The 13061-nt window shown below is 45.0% G+C and overlaps 1 protein-coding gene across 3 annotated transcripts in view; it reads right to left on the reverse strand.

Moving 5' to 3' along the window:
* Positions 1 to 5750, reverse strand: part of Gpd2 (glycerol-3-phosphate dehydrogenase 2) — a 136353-nt gene extending 130603 nt beyond the window's left edge. The window contains exon 1 of one of the 3 annotated variants that reach the window (XM_057755213.1): positions 5445 to 5750. The gene's annotated coding sequence lies outside the window, so the exon portion shown is untranslated. Of the gene's footprint in view, positions 1 to 4818; positions 4967 to 5444 lie in introns of those variants that run through there. The other 2 variants (XM_057755214.1, XM_057755212.1) reach the window with 2 other exon arrangements.
* Positions 5751 to 13061: the final 7311 nt, after the last annotated feature.

Here is a 13061-nt window from a genome sequence, read left to right on the forward strand (position 1 = left end):
TCAGATTGTTACTCCAGATGGACAAGAACGCTGCCCCTCTACTCACAGCACTTCTGACACCAAGTAGATCGGGTTTTTGTTTGTTTGTTTGTTTGTTTCTTTGTTTACATGAATCATTCTTCCAGTTCCACGAGAACACCAACCAACAAGTCCTATAATTTAACTCCAATTCTGATAGCACAGCCTTCATCGGTTAGGGGTTCAGGTCCACAAACTGCCCCCTCCCCTAAACACACAGGGGTCACACAATTGGTTTCCCAGGTTACCAACACTTCTGCCAATTTACCTTCCAGTCTAGGATCCCCACCTTCTCTCGGGTTTAGTAACAGGCTATGATAACTCAGATTCAGGGAAAGGCGTTTATAAGTCTATTGTAAAGACAGCATAGAGAATGAAAATGAACTGGGCGTGGTGTTGCATGCCTTTGATCCCAGCAGAGGCAGGGAGGTCTCTGTAAACTCCAGACCAGCCTGACCTACAGAGCAAGTTCCAGGGCAGCCAAGGCTACAATAGTGAGATTCGTCTGGGATATATGAATAGGAAATAAAGTGCACGGCGCAGTATGGGAACAGGGCCAAGGAGTTTCCCTCCCTCTCAGGTATTCTCACCCTTCAAATATTCGGAAACTCCGGTTTTTTCCAAACCAAGTAATTTAGCGTTTGACGAAGGTTTCATACGTAGGCAGAATGGTCAGACCACAGGCTGTTCCTGATTATCTCTAGCCTCTAGGTCTTCCACAGGCGGCAGCAAGGTGAGACGGAAGTTTCAACTCTGACCTCAAAGCCTCCTGCACTCAGCTCCCATCCCTGAAGCTATTAACTAGGAGACACTCAGCTCCTGTCCCTGACGCTGTCTACAGACTCATTAGTAATCTCATGAATTCACAAAAGTGTACTCAGCCCAGAAATTCCAAGAATCTTAGAACGTAAAACAAACTTGGAACTTCCTGGGTCAGAAACAGGGAGACTCTGCGCCTCTTCTTTTCCTGCTCAGTTTGTTAAGACGGGTGGCCTTGAACTCGAGTCTCTTGAGTGGTGGCATTAAATGTGTGTACCGCCACACCCACCTCCTGTTTTCATTATTTCGAAATATCTAAGAATAAACAAGAATTAAGAAGATTAAAATTGCTTATTAGCTATTTCTTCTCATCAGTTTTAATGAGCTAACCAAGGCTTCACCTATCAATATCACAAACCATGCTTTCCTGCACAAATAGCAAATCTGATACTGCAAGAATCAGAACAAAACTCTTAACTGAAAAATGGGAAGTAAGCGTATAGATAAGGCTGAGTGGGATGGATCGCTGTGAGCTCTGGGCCAACCTGGTCTACATTGCTAGTTTCAGGCCATCCCAGGGTTATAAATTGAGGTCCTGTCTTTATAAATAAATAACACAGATGACACATGATATCACATACAATGAGTGAAACAGAAAAGCAGAAGTCACTAACAAAAGACAAAAAGGCTAGAAAACAAGCAAATAATAATAAAAAATAATGGTCACATTCACTGAGAGACTCAAGTTAGAATTCAAAATTCAAGCTACACTCCTCAGGTATTCCCACAAACCATTAGTTTCCTTCCGTCACCATCTCTGGGTGTTTTCTTTTGTTTTTTTTTTCAAGAAAGGGTCTCACTATGCAGCTTTAGTTGTCCTGAACCTCACCAGACTGGCCTCAAACTCACAGAGGTCTGCCTGCCTCTGCCTCCCATGTCCTGGGATCGCACGCATATACCACTCCACTCCACTACACCAGCATCTATCTCTTGCTTTCTCTCTTCGGTGACTCCTAGATCTCTCTCGGGCTGTATAACAAAGCAGCGTTTCTCAAGCTGTGTGTGGATCAAAACCCCCACAGGGTAGCATATCAGATATTTACATTATTATACCTAACAGTAACAAAATCACAGCTATGAAACAGCAACAAAATAATTCTATAGTTGGGGGTTACCACAATACGAGGAGCATCACTGGGGAGGTAGAGAACCACTGTGATAAAGGAAGAGGTCTATCCTAAAGCTTTTAGGCATTTCCTGGTTTGCAACCATCTTGGCTCTTCTCTTTCTCCATAAAAGATCAATGTGATCACCAGCCAATCGCTATATATGTTTTATTCATCTCGTCAACAATTAAAAAACAAGGCGCATAAACACAATAAAGTATGTCCTTTGTAATGCACACAAGTAGCATTTCCTCTTCCTATAATACTACCTGTATATGTTCTTCTTTTCTCAATGTAGTCGAATTAGCCAAGTGCTTTCATGAGAATGTAAAACCTGCTTCAAAGCCACGAGGGATAACACCTTCTTATAATCTTAGTATTCCAGAGGTTGCGGCAGGGAGGATTTCCAGGACTTCCAGACTTAAGTCTGGACCAATCCTACCTCCTAAAATGATCGTCTTGTTTGTCTTTAGGCAGTTTTAAGCCTGTTATCAATGGTACTCTCCGCAACATCAACTTGTCTCTAAAGAGTTGAGCCATCTACAGTCATCTGTAGGATCAGGAATAAAACTCCTGAGAAATTTCTTATTAGGTGTTCTATCATTCTGAGAAACATCACGGGATTTGCATAAACTTAGGTGGGTTCCATCTCACTCGGCAAGACTTTCGTGGGACCATAGTTACATAGGTAGTTGGTTAAAGTGTCAGGGGGCACCTGAATGCATGTTTTATCCCACTTAACAAACTCCATACATTAATCAAAAACGGCTAACAGTAATTTTGCTTTATCTATTTATTGCTACATAATCCTACACACAAACTGCATAAAACTTCCTTTAAAAAACCAAATGTAGGCAGGCGGTGGTGGCGCATGCCTTTAGTCCCAGCACTTGGGAGGCGGAGGTAGGCGGATCTCTGTGAGTTCGAGGCCAGCCTGGTCTACAAGAATAGGCTCCAAAGCTACAGAGAAACCCTGTCTCAAAAAAACTAAAACAAAAAGGAAAAAAAGCCAAATGTAATATCTATGCAATTTCTGGTGCCTTCTGAAGAATTGTTTTTTGCGCTGGGGAACACAAAGAATCAAGCATCAGAAAACATCAACATGTTCCAAAACTAAAGAAAAGCAATGGTCTGGAAATTGTTCCCTCTGCTAATAACCACAGCTGTCACTAGCCCTCCTCCTGCTGCCCCAACTAAAGGGGAAAATTCTGGATAATTCGTGCTTACCATATGAGAACTAAATTACCTGCCTAGCTGTATTCTTTCCCTAAAATTTGCTTTTTCAATACAAAAAAAAAAGTAGGAAGGACACTAACATTTTAGAAACAGATTGCCTGTGGAGCATATTCCCAGGGACTGTAGTCCTGCTCTATATTATTACCCATGGTTTGCTTGTGACACTTAGTGAGTTTGAATATGTTCCCTCAGGCCAAAAAAAAAATCTGTTTCTTAGATTCTGATACATTGTTCCAGGTTAGTCAGTGCTCGAGAAAGCATTTGTGGGAGCTTAGTAGAAGTCAGTGGCTGTTCCAGGTCCTAGAGATCTCAAAATGTCTAAGACACACCATACCCAAGTCAAAGCTTACTTTCTGGAGCTGCACTGACGTAAATAAAATAACCACATAGGATTATGTAAGAATTATATCAGTTTGCCATCGTGATTTATCCAGAGTGGTCATCAAATCGTGATTGCCCTATAAATATTAATTACAAGAACTAAGCAAGAAGGCACAACACCCATTGAGAACTGCTAACTCTGTTTTGCTCATTAACAGAACCATGCAATTGCCTTCCCCTGCTGCCTAGAGTGACTTTATAAAATTGACTATGTGACCTCTCCGAACACAGAGTTCTAACGATTTTGTCTCTCTACTCACCCATTACTCACTGGAGTGAAGGGTTAAACTGCTAAAATAAAGGAAGTATGGTCATTTGACTAATGTCCCTATGAAAAACATGGGGAGGTTTCAACACACTAATCATTAAGGCCCCCGAGACAGCACAATGCCATTGGGCAATGGCATCCAGGCTTCGTGGTCTGATCAATAGTGACAGAGTCGTCCCTGGTCCCAGGGTGGCCATCGCCAGTACTTTCCACCTTCAAAAGGGAAACTCCAAGGCGCTAAACTTTGGAATATATGCAAATTACAAAGTTTTGTTTTAAGCAACGAGAACATTAATTTACCAACTTCCTTCTCGCACCCATTTGTACAAACTGACAAATGTAACTGTTGGCTGTTTCTGTAGCAACCTGGGATATTTACGGTTGTGTCACTTGGATGAGTCTGTCAATGAGATCTTGGAAGAACTTGTGTCGGTGGAGAAAAGCTGTTTCAGGGGTACCTATATCTCCGCACGGGGAGAAGGAAGGTCTCGGGACCACTATCTGCTAAGACCCTTTGAGCCACCGCACTCAGCAAACTTTCTTTAACTAGAAGCAGTTGCCTTGTGGAGAGTGGAGGGTGTTGCTGGTGTGCACGGTGCGTTTCCTCCCTGCCCAGTCACACCCCGGTAATTGAGTTTCTCAAAGAAAGCCTCCTCCCTCCTCCAGAAGGGTCTCCGACCCTCACCACAGAAGGAAACAGCAATCCTCCTCACCGGAGGAGCCGCATTCGCAAGTGAAAAGTTGGCATAAAGTTTCACTGCTGTGCAGACTCCCTGCCTCTTCCTAGGGAAAGTGTATTACAAAGGTATTCCAGCCTCGTCTAGCCCTGAAGGAGAAGAAAGTCGCAAGCCTCCCCCAGTTTCCCGCCACCACCACCTCCACCTCCGCCACACCTCAGCCCCACAGAGTCCGAGTCAGGGTGCTCAGAAAGGGACCACTTTCCCCTAGAAGCCAGGGCGGAGGAGAAGCGGGTGGCCAGAACGCACACACCTGAGATCGGTCCTCACGCGCGAGGGGACAGCGGGTGGGCAGGGGCGCCAGAATCCTCCAGCCAGGGCGGAGTCGGCCTCGCCGAGAACCAGAGTGGCCCTGGGCTCGCGGCGGGCGCGCCGGGATGTCACCGGGTCAGGCGGGGCCACGGTAACCCGACCCGCCCGCCGACGCCCCTCCCGGACACTTCCTCCTCCCACCTCGTGCGCCTCCGCCTCCCCGGGGGATGACCCTGCGACTCCGCCACCGCGTGCGCCGCGACACCGCGGGCCCGGGCTCCTCGGCCCGGCGGGGAAACGCGGAAGTGCAGGCGGGTGTGCGAGCCGCGGGCGGGGAAGGGCGGCTGCAGACTCGCGCTCTGGGCCTCGCGGGGACATTGAGCTGGCCCTGCCCCCCACCCCGCCCCGGGGTGATCGATCCTGCCCTGCGCCGGGGCGGAGAGGGACTCCAGACCCCGCCACTCCTCGCCAGCCGGAGGGAAGACGAGATGGCTGAGCTAGGCCCGGGAAGCCGGCGGGGTGTCGGGTTCCTGTCCCTCCCCACGCTGGCCATCCGCCCCTCCCCCCCCCCCGCCGCGCGCTCCATCTGCCCGGGAGGAGGACGTTCGCCCGCTGGGGTTGCCTTACCTGATCACGCGTCGCGCGTCCCCAGATCCGGCGTTTCCCCCCTCCCCCACCGCACCTCTCAGTCGCCAGGCTTCCCTGGGCCTAGAAAGGCGTCTAGGAGTCGGGGGACCCTGGGGACAGGGCCTGCAGCTCTCGGCCTGGCTGCTCCAGGTCTCTTGACCCCAGGCCTGAATGTTATAGCACAGTGACCCTCGGAGAAGACCAAGCCCGGTCAGCAGGGGTGGGATGCTGAGCACTGGCCCAACAGGGCCCAGCCCTCATACAGGTTGGGGGAGGCGGAGAGCCCTGGCTGCGGAGCCACAGGCTTCCCACTTGCACCCCCTCCCAACCCGACCCTGCCCACTGAGCATGCCCAGCTCACTTGTTGCAACTACAAGGGTTAGGCAAACCCAATGGTACCCAAAGGGGGATTAAGTTGGGTTCCGAAAGACCCCACTTTGTTAAGGCTTTAAATCATGAGATATAAGTGTTTCCACCCACCGTGGTGTTAGAAAAATATGGAGGGACTGATCCGAAAAGCTCCTCAAAGCAGCCAAATTAGTTTGAGGGAAAGTGTAACAGTGTTTAATAATCAATTGCTTATATATATATTTGGTTTTTCGAGACAGGGTTTCTCTATGTAGATCAGGCTGTCTTGGAGCTCACTCTGTAAACCGTGCGGGCCAGGAACTCCTTCCTGCCTCTGCCTCCCAAGTGCTGGGATCAAAGCCCTGGGGCACCAACGCCCAACCTTTATTTAGTATTCTTAAACACTGAAGGATTCCTCATAGAAATGTGTGGGGCCACAGATTCCTAGTAACTTCCAGGAGCCCACCACAGTTAGAGACAATCCACTAATTCCCCACCTTGGACACCATAAAATGTTAAGGCTAAGAATTCTCATTGTGAAGCTTCCATCCCTGTACCACTGAATGAATTTGGAGTTGGAGCCTGGAAATGTTTATCATTTAAAAATATGCCTTTCACAGTACAGCTCTTGTGCCTCGGTACAACATCATCTGAGAACTTGGCAGAAATGCAAATTGTCTGCGCGGGAGACTTACCTGAGGTTGAACACCAGCCCTAACCAGACCTCCCCCAGATCCGGCTTCACCCTAATGGTTGAGAGCCAGCGTACAGTAGTTCAGTCCTAGATTATTCTGGTTTAAGAATCCTCTAAGCAAACCAAAGACTTTGGCTTGGGGAGGGTTTGTTTTGTTTTTCAGATCCCAAACAGTTACTTCGAAGTTCAATGAGTTTCTCACACAGAACTAGGTTGAAATCAGCTCCCTCCCATACTGGCTTTTCTTCCCACCAATTAACCTAGAAGAGTTCAGTTCCTGGATATGGGAAACGCCCCATCATTCACTTTTGTACTCTGAGGCCTATAATAGATATTTAAATGTTTGTTGATTTTAAATGAATGCTTGCGTGAACAGTTTTTTTCCAGGCCCTATGTCCTCATCCTTGCCTCCTTGTTAACTACCCTGCCCCCAGGCTTCTCTGCTTTCCAGAAACCTCAAACGGAGCTCCCCTCAGACCCTGGGCCTTACTCAGATAAGAGAGGCTGTAGAGAAAAGTCAGAAGCACTGGGTAGCATTGCACTTGACAAACACTGGCCTCAAAATGATAAAGATCAGCATAGTAAGTATCCAGTAGGATTCCAAGAGCCCAAAGGGAAAAGGTGTGTGGGTGAGAGCCAGGAGCCAGGAAGCAATCCTGAACAGCTCACATTCTATTGTTAAAACCAAAGCATTTCAGCATTCGTGTGTGTGTGTGTGTGTGTGTGTGTGTGTGTGTGTGTGTGTGTATCACATCTCGTCTCAACCAGTGCTTTGAATAAAAGGAGTAAAATCAAAGAGGAGAATGTTCTGCGGCAGATATTTCCATGAGTGAAAATGATTGTTCAGGCCCCAACTAACTTAGAGCATGTTCAAAAACAAAACTGAGCAGCTTTGTTCTGTCTGCAGATAGAGACAGAGGAAAACTATGAGTTCAAGACCAGCATAGCAAGTTCCTGGACAGCCAGAGCTACAGTGCGGAATAGCTGGGGGGGAGGCTGGAAGGGGTAGAGGGGTGCGGAGCAGAGGAGAGGGGTGCTATAATTTTTAAAGCAAATGCCATGCCAGATAATTTCAAAATATACAGGTTTAAGATAACTTTAAAATCTCACAGAAACTCATAAAAATCAAAGAGTATTCTTGTTTATTTATTTTTGAGACTGGGTCTCTCTACAGTTCTGGCTGTCCTGGAACTCACTGCATGGTCCAGGTAGACCTCCAACTCACAGAGAGCTTACTGCCTCTGCCTCTGAGTGTGAGGTTAAAGGCATGCGCCACCATACCCAGCTCCATCAAATATTTCTGGGAGGAATAACTTATAAAGGCATCTTTCCCTTCTCCATCTAACATGTAATGCTTTAAAGCCATTTTAAGGCTGCTGTTTGTGAATGTCGGATTGAGCATTTGTTCAACATTCCTGTCTCTGCCCAGGTGTCTTGCTTTTATTGTGATAAAAAAAAAAAAACTCCACGGGAAGAATTGGCTTGGGGATTGGAATATCTAAGAGGAGGACAGCTTTCCAAAGCTCTCAGCAAATTCTTGTCATAAAGAAAGCATAGGGAATGAGAGGACACTCATTGGCTTAGGAATTGCCCTTTGAAATTAATTTTTACAATAAACTTACAAATAACATTTTTATTTTAAGTTTTTTTTTAAAAAAAATAAAAAGTGGCTCGAGAGATGGCTCAGTAGTTAAGAATATTTGTGTTTGCCTGGAAATCTCCAACTCACTCCTTCTTGACCCAGAAAGCCCCATTTCTCCCTTTAAGCCCTGCCCTCTCTGAGAATCGCCAGCAAAGCTTCCAAAAAGCCCATTTCTGCATTCTTAGTGGCTGCAGTGGCTCCTCCCCTGAAGTTGCCCATGACCCAGTCCTTGCCTAAAGAATGCCATACTTGGGCACAAACCCAGCTTGTGGAGGACATGACATCATCACCCCTCACCTACAGGGTATTGAGGCTCCTTGGTTTAGTTCAGGCAGTGACTTCTGCCTCAGTCCCTGGGGCTGGAGAATTAACTCGGGAGTTGTTTGGCTCAAACTAAACCTGTTCTTTTACTTTTTCAATTCAGCCTGAAATAGCTTTCTGCGTCGGCAGAGAAACCTACTATCAAGGTATCGAAACCCTATTAATTTACTTTTTCCAGAGGACCATCGCTCAATTTCCAGCACCCAGATGACAGCTCACAACCGTCTGTAACTCCAGCTCCAAGAAATTCAACATCTCTGGCCTCTGAGGAGCTACATCCATATGTACATACCCACGTGCAGACACACACAATTATACATAACTAAAAGTAATAATAATAAGAAGAACACTTTTCTTTTAACATCAGATGCTTGCTACTGCTACTTTTTGATCATTGAATTCGAACCAAAAAAGTGAGTTTAGGGATGGGGAACAAAGTGGGTGTTGGGAAAGAGGTCTGGATCCTTACCAAATTTAAAAATGTGAAGCTGTTATTGGAGCAAAGGCAGTCCTGAAGAACATTATCTTGGGGCTATAAGTCTGAAGGACTACTTGCCATCATAAGCATGACTAAGCATTTGGAAAGCAGCTGCGTTTTCTGATTTACAGATTGCCGGTGTCAAACAACTTTGGTGCTACCTAACTTTGCTTATATTCCTATGAAAACAGGCACAAGCCTGGAAGGCTGCAGCAGGAAGAACACTAGTTCAAGACCTGCCTGAACTCCAAAGAGAATAAAAGGCCCATCTGAAAGGCTTAGCCAGACTCTGTCTCAATTTTTAAAAGTCAAAATAAGAGAGAGCCAGGGCTGTCGTCCAGCAGCAGCATCTGCCTACGGGCTTAGCATGCTGATTACCGGCATTGCTCCCTGAACTTCCTGCCTGGACAGTGGCCCCAATTCCTGGGGTCACAGCTAGAGCTGCTCCCCCATCCATGCCTCCCCACTATCTTCCATGATGGACTCGCCTCAACCTGTGGGCCACAAAAACACCCTTCCTTCCTGAAGTTACTGTTGTCAAATATTTCGCCACAGTAAGGAAAGCAGTGACTAACACGTTAGTCACCCACCAGATCCTGTCACAGGCAAGAGAAAAGCTAGAGAATGTCACAAAAGCCTACTTGCGGTTCCTGCTCTGTACCCCACACGACAGCTTCCTTCAGAGCCCAGCGTGCTGTCTGCAGTCAATTTAGTGTCGGACGACTGTGGGCCTCCAGAAACAGTGATTATTTTTTTAAGTTAACTAAAAAGCAAACAAACCAGTTGGGACTTACTCGGGTTTTCCCTCAGCTTTCTGCTGCTTTGTTACAGTTTGTGGACCTGAACCCAGGACACCCACAGCATGGCTGCATATGGCTACATTAGATCTTGTTCATTTTCAGAGAAACAAAATTTTTCCCCTTACCAAGCATGTTCACTGTTCATCAACTCCCACAATAAAGTTTATTAAATATTAGAAGTAGAAAGAACAACAGATGGCATCGGCCTCCCTACTTCTGTTTTACTAAGGTGCAGAAGTAAGCTTAAATAACTTCCTTGAGACTGTATTATTAGGTAAACAGAAATAAGAGTGAAAGGGAGAAACTGGGTAGTATTAGAACACCGTGTGAGCCTCCGGTACATCTTCACCCATGGTCTGCTTCTGTACATGGTGTCCTCATCAGTGACAGATGTTAATAGGAACCAGTCATGTACCAGATGCTACTCTCTAGTACAACATATATAATCTTTATTTTTGTTTATTTGTTATCATTGCTATAATTATAATAATAATAGTTATTATTATTATTATTATTGACAGTGTTGAGGATAAAACCTGGAACATTATGCTTATGAAGCAGGTGTTTTGCCAGTGAGCTGTTGCCCAAGCCTTGCAGGTAATTTTTTCCTTTCTTTTGTTTTGTTTTCTGAGACAGGTTGGTCTAGAGTTTACTTTGAAGGCCAAGCTGGTTTTTGAACTCACAAAGATATGCCTACTTCGGACTCCTCAATCCTGGGATGAAACTGGGCACCACCACGCCCAGCAAATACTCTAAGTTTTAGGTTTACTTTGTGGATCTTTTTGGTTTAGTTTGGTTCAGTTGTGACAAATGAGTAAACTATAGGTAAACATGCCACACCAACCCAATGATTAAATAACAAAAACAGAACTGAATGTGATAATACATGTAAAAGACCAGAAAAGCCATTGGATGTGTGCTTTGAGGACTTGGGAAGAGTACTAAACTACAGTCATTCTAATATTTTTTTTATTGTTGTTGCTGGTAGTGGTGGTGGTGGTGGTGTGTGTGTGTGTGTGTGTGTGTGTGTGTGTGATGGGGTGTGTATACCATATCATGTGTCTGGTGTCAGAGGACAACTTTATTGAGCACCTTGTTCTTTCACCTTTCTGTGGGTTCTGGGGGACCAACTCAAGTGTCTGGCTATGTAGCAAGGACCTATCTGGCCTGATCTATCTCGCTAACCCTCATTCGGCCTCTAGGTTGAGCATCCTGTCGAGACCTTCTATCCTAGGGCTCTGTATGTTCACATCTCACTTCCACACATTGTTTAGTGGATTTTAATTCATATGAATTTATAATCTCACCTATCATGTGTAGGAGTTGACAACACCAAGAAGCTAACTAAAAACTAAACAAAGGCAGGCTTACTGCTTCCAAATACAAAAAAGACACAGCATCGCTAAAAGATTAACAGCACTATACAGGGAAATGCTTCATCCTTCCACGGATGGAACCAATCTCTTTGAGACCTTAAGATTCAAAGAGCTCAGCTAGTAAGTCCCCACCTACTTGTCACATGGATTCTTAACAGCAGGGTTTTAGATGTCTAAAATATCCAACAGGAAATCTCCCCCTGTCAATTCACAAGGAGGTAAGATCAAGAATCAAATGAAAATATACGATCCTTGAAAAGATGAAATAAAATACTAAATATATTTTAAGATGGGTACTTGTGGTTTTATGCCCATTTTATAGGAATCTGGGAAAGTGTTCTTAAAATAAAAGTTTAAAGCATCAATATAATGTGGCACCAAGAAACTTGCCTCGATTTGGAGGCCTTGGGAGGGAAGGGAAATGTGTTCTCCCTTTGAGCACAGGCTCAAGCCTGGTTTCTAGGTCTCAGGACGGCACTGAAAACAAGCCTTTGCAAATGCTGATGAGCTAACCCAAATCATGTTTTCTCTGGAACACAGCCTTCTACTTTAATAGCTCCAGGAAGCTGGTGAGTAAGCAGAAATGTCCCAGGAAATTCATGCAGAGAGCCGGGTGAAATATTAGTTGAAGTGGAGAACTGGGCTCAGGGCAGTCAGTTGTCATCTCCATGAAGTGGGTAACTGAGCCTAGGACAAGTTGCCCTGGGAATTGGAGATTCCTTCGGTTCTGTATAGGAAGACTTTATGTCACCCGAGGTCATTTAAAACTCAGCAGATCAAAGCTTAACATAAACTTGATGACAGACTGTGAAGATGAAGAGGACTGGGAGTATTCACTCAATGGTGGATTGTTTGCATAGCAGGAGTAAGGACCTAGGCTTCGTCCCCAGAACTGCACACAAAAGCAACTTGATTAATTAATTAATTTGAAGAGCAAGAATACAAACAAGCAAGAATGATGTCTTTACAGGATTAACTTAAAGATTAGACTGTTTCAGAGGCAGAGGGAGGGAGCTCTCTGTTAGTTCAAGGCCACCATGATCTACATAGTGAATTTCAAAATGGCTGGGGCTATGTTATGTAATAAGATTCTCTCTGTCTCTGTCTCTCTCTCTGACTCTTCCATAGTGTTTTGAAATAGTATTTCTCTGTGCAGCCTCACTGTCAGGGAACTCTCTTTAGACTAGGCTGACCTCAAACTTAGAGATCCATCTGCCTGTGCCTCCTGAGTGCCCCCTCCACTTCCAGATACTAATTTTTCATAGAACTTTGTAAGAAGCATAAAACAGAAGAGCACCCTGTAACACCCTTAAGGAGAAACTGCAGTTTAATGGATAGCTGTTTGGTTTGGTTGTTTGGATATTGTACTAGGGACTGAATTCCAGTCTCTTCTACTTTTTTTGTTGTTGTTGTGTGTTTTTGTTTTGTTTAGATACTACGTAAGAGAAGAAACATGAATTTTTTTGACTTTTGAGTCTGGCTTATTTTGCTTTAAATGACCATCTTCCATTCCATCAAATGTCCTGCAAAGCACAAATGTCATGTGTATTTGAGGCCGAATAACAACCATCTATGTGTGCAGTGTATGTATACATCACGTGACAGTCTTTTTCCATCACTATGTTCCCTATAGGCATAAAATTTTTATATAAGCTCCCTCTGTAGCCTAGGCTATCCTTAAATTTATAGTCATCTTCCTTCTTCAGTCTTTTGGATGATGAAATTACAGACTATGCCACCAATGCCTGGCTGTTTCTACTCTGTCATGTGAAAAGTGTCGTCTTCAGATTAACAAAAAGTAAAAACAAAGACTTAGCTGGTTGGTGACCTAAAAGAAAAGGCATGGTACACTAGAGAATTGCTAGAATGACCTGGGCTGGGGGGGTTCATGTTGTAAAGTTGATAAAGATACAGTCTGATGTATACTGACAGTAACAGCAGCCGTGTATGCTCGGACT

The sequence above is a fragment of the Chionomys nivalis genome, chromosome 22 (genome assembly GCF_950005125.1).
Source record: "Chionomys nivalis chromosome 22, mChiNiv1.1, whole genome shotgun sequence".
Classification (NCBI taxonomy): Eukaryota; Metazoa; Chordata; class Mammalia; order Rodentia; family Cricetidae; genus Chionomys; species Chionomys nivalis.